Source organism: Hyperoodon ampullatus (genome assembly GCF_949752795.1).
Source record: "Hyperoodon ampullatus genome assembly, chromosome: 5".
Taxonomy (NCBI): Eukaryota; Metazoa; Chordata; class Mammalia; order Artiodactyla; family Ziphiidae; genus Hyperoodon; species Hyperoodon ampullatus.
In genome coordinates, this window is record NC_136918.1 from 34,873,053 (window position 1) to 34,876,844 (window position 3,792).

General features: G+C 41.3%; 1 pseudogene across 1 annotated transcript; it reads left to right on the forward strand.

The window, feature by feature from the left end:
• The first annotated feature begins 1,517 nt into the window (after positions 1 to 1,517).
• On the forward strand, positions 1,518 to 1,748 carry LOC307053347 (cyclin-dependent kinases regulatory subunit 2-like; annotated as a pseudogene). Its single transcript has one exon. The product of its transcript is annotated as a cyclin-dependent kinases regulatory subunit 2-like (transcript).
• Positions 1,749 to 3,792: the final 2,044 nt, after the last annotated feature.

Consider the following 3,792-nt stretch of genomic DNA (forward strand, 5'->3'; position numbering starts at 1 on the left):
GGCCCCAGGGGAGATTAGGGCCCCCAGGCTCCCTCCTCACTGCTGGCTCCAGGAGCCCCATGGCCACAGCAGCCTCAGAAGCCACAGCCCAGGGTGGAAGGAAAGAACTCCCAGTGTGACATCACAGAGGCTGAGGAGAATGGGGGCTAGGGGCTCTTCAGCAGCACTGTCTGCCGCCTGCGACCGTCACTTCCAACAGCAAACCATACCCCTACTTGTGCTGAGGACTGAGAGGTCCTGCCCCTGCGAGGTTCGAGACTACATGAGATTAGAGCAACACGTGGGGAGAAGCTGATTGATGCTACTCACCCTTTCAGGCTCAGTGCTAATCAAAGCAAACGGTGTTCATCGTTCTATCTTCATTTTTTCCTTGTTGTTGTTACAAAATGGCACTTTGGGGGAGGAGGCAGCTAAATCTTCCCTTGTTTCCAGGGTTGGCTTCACAACACAATTCTGGTCAATGAGACATAAGTGGATGTCTGAGGGTTTCTAGAAAGGCTTTTGCTTTCCTGACAAAAGGGGGAAAAGACACAGTTGGTGCAGCTTTGCCCCTTTCTTCCTGTTTTGAACCTAGACGTGCTGGCTTGGTCCACCTCGACCCATTAGGCAATAAGTCAACATGGGACACGAACAGAATGACAATAATGACACTGAGTCACTGCCCCAGCCTTGAACTGCCTCCCTCTGAGCTGTTTATTATGTGAGAAAATAACTGGGTTTTCTGTTACATACAACTGATATTTGTCATTTATTTTAGTCACTGAGCATCTGAACCCCTCTGTGTTTGGAGGATCCCTGAACTTGTCTTGATGAAGGGCAAAGACTCTTTCTCCTTCCCAACTGAACCTGAAAATGCCAGATACTTGTATTCAAAGTCTCTCTTGCAGCTAGCACACAGGCCTGTGACTTGGCCGCCACCAATTAGCCTCAGATCTGCTACCACCAACCAACTGAGGAGTCCACTGAGATGCAGCAACTGTCCTTTTAAAACTTAGATCATGGCCTCCGATTAGAACCTTCCAACTGCTTCCCTGCCCACTCAGAGTGAAGTTCAAAGTCCTTACCATGGCCTCCAAGGCCCTCCCTGATCTGGCCCCACTAACTTTCTGACCTCATTTCCCAACACTCAGCCCCGTACTCACTCCACACTCGCCAGGCACACTGGCCTCCATGCTGTTCCTCAGACACACGTGGTATAGTCCAGTCCTGGATTCTTCACACTTGCTCTTCTCTTTCCCTGGAATTCTCTGCCACATATATTCACAGAACTTGCTCCCTCACTTCATTGTATTCTTTGTTCCAGCGGTGCCTTCTGCCGTTATCCACATGCCTGCATCACCAACTGTTTCCCTTTGATAGATTCCTAACAGTTGGATTTAGGGCCAATGAATGAGAATATTGAAAACATATTTCAGAGTCGAGTCGTTGCCTTACCCGACTTGGACGTGTCTCTCACCTGCGTCCACTCTTCGCGTCCTGTCATTCCAGTCTTGCGCTGCCCAGTGCCCGCCCGCAGGATGGCCCATGAGCAGATCTGCTACTCGGACAAGTACTTCGATGAGCACCACAAGTACTGGCATGTCATGTTACCCAGAGAACTTTCCAAACAAGTACCCTAAACCCATCTGATGTCTAAAGAGGAGTGGAGGAGACTTGGGAGTCTAGGCTGGGTTCATTACACAATTCATGAGCCAGAAGCACACCTTCTTTGCTTCATACGACCTCTTCCAAAAGGTCAACAAAAATGAAGTATATCTGGGCATCATCAATTAAATGTTTTTCACATTTAACGTATATGTGTATATAAGGTAGTATTCAGTGAATACTTGGAAAATGTACAGATTGTTCATCCATATCTGTGCATGAGCTGTATTCTTCACAGCAACAGAGCTCAGTTAAATGCAACTGCAGGTAGGTTAACTATAAGGTGGTTAAGATAAAATTTCTTCTAGCCAGTTTTTCTCTTAATATAAATGCCTGTTTGACTTTACCTGTTACTTTTGTTAAATAAAGTTTCTATGTCACATTTTTTAAAAATTTTAAATAAAACATATTTTACATAATTTACAAATGCTTTCTAGAGGGTTTGTGCACGTTTATACTATTATGACCATACCCATATCATAATACTAACACTATAATTAGGTATTAATGTAAAATAATTTCTCCAATTTTATAGATGACAAATGATAACTTGATCTTTTAATTTATATCTCCTTAAATTACTTATAAAATTAAATATTTTTATATATCTATAGGTCATTTTATTGTAGTTGTTTTGTGAATTGCCTTTGTACATCGTGTGCTTGCTCACATTTCAAATGTAGAAGTATTTTTCTCTTTTTTTTATTGTGGTAAATATACATAACATAAAACTTATGTTATGTATAAACCATCACTCCTATCCATTCCAGAACTTTTTCATCATCCCAAGTGGAAGCTCTGTACCATTAAATGGTAACACCTCATTCCCTCTCTCCCCAGTTCCTGGTAACCACTGTTTTACTTCCTATCTCTATGAATTTGACTATTCTAGGTACCTCACAAAAGTGGAGTCATACCTCTGTCCTTTTGTATCTGCCTTATTCCACTTAGCATAATGTCCTCAAGATTCATCCTTGAGCTTCAGCAGTCTTGGAAGTTGGTATGTTGTAGCATGTATCAGAATATCCTGACTTTTTAAGACTGAACAATATTTAATTGTATGTATATGACACATTTTGTTTATTCATTCATCCTAAATGTTGATGGACGTTTAGGCTGTTTCCACCTTTTGGCCATTGTGAATAATGTTGCTATGAACATGGGTGCACAAATGTTTATTCAGGTTCCTGCTTTCTATCTTTGGGATCATATGGTAATTCTGTGTTTAGTTTTTTGAGGGACTGCCATAGTATTTTCCGTAGCAGCTGCATTATTTTACATTCCTGCTAACAATGGACAAGGGCTCCAGTTTCTTCACATCCTTGCTAACACTTTTTGTTTTCTTCTGTTTTTGTTTTTGTTTGTTTTTTACAATATCTATCCTAATGGGTATGAAATGGTATCTCATTGTGCTTTTGATGGGAGTGTTGGGTTTCTCTTTCTGATTTGCAAGAGCTCTCTTATATTAAAAATTTTGGTTGTGTTTATTGCAAATACGTTCCCAATTATTGTTTGTCTTTTAATTTTTCATGCAATATTTAGTGTATAAAGTTTTTGTTATTTTTATATAATCAAATCTATGGATCATTTCCTTAGCATCATCTTACCTTATTTCTATGTCTTTCCCCTCCTTCTATCTGATAAATATTTAACTATATTTAACTCCTTCTATCTGATAAATATTTAACTATATTTCTTGTTTTCTTTTTCATTTAACTCTTTAACCTACCTGAAATTAATGTAAGGGTAAGATACAAGGTAAATTTCTATCTAATCGTGTATTTTCCCCATGTCATTATAATCAGTTGTTCCGGCATCATTTATCAAATAAGCTTTCCTTTCCCTCTTATGACAGATACTAAGTTCTTCATGTGCACTAAGATCTGCGGGTAGCACTATGAGGTGCCTCCCAGTACCCCCTTCAGGAATGAATCTTATCCCCCCAGTGGCTAGAAAACAGCCTCAGCTTTGGGGATTGCCTCCCCTAAAGAAAATTGCCTCACCCAGGGTCCCACCTCCTTCCAGGTGCAGGTTGCATCCAAGGAGTGGTCCAACATGAGGTTATAAAGGCCCAGACACTTTGCCCCAGTGCAGAACAAATCCGAAGGGCCATCCTAGCCCCCATGTGACCTTGGAGTTGGCTGAGGC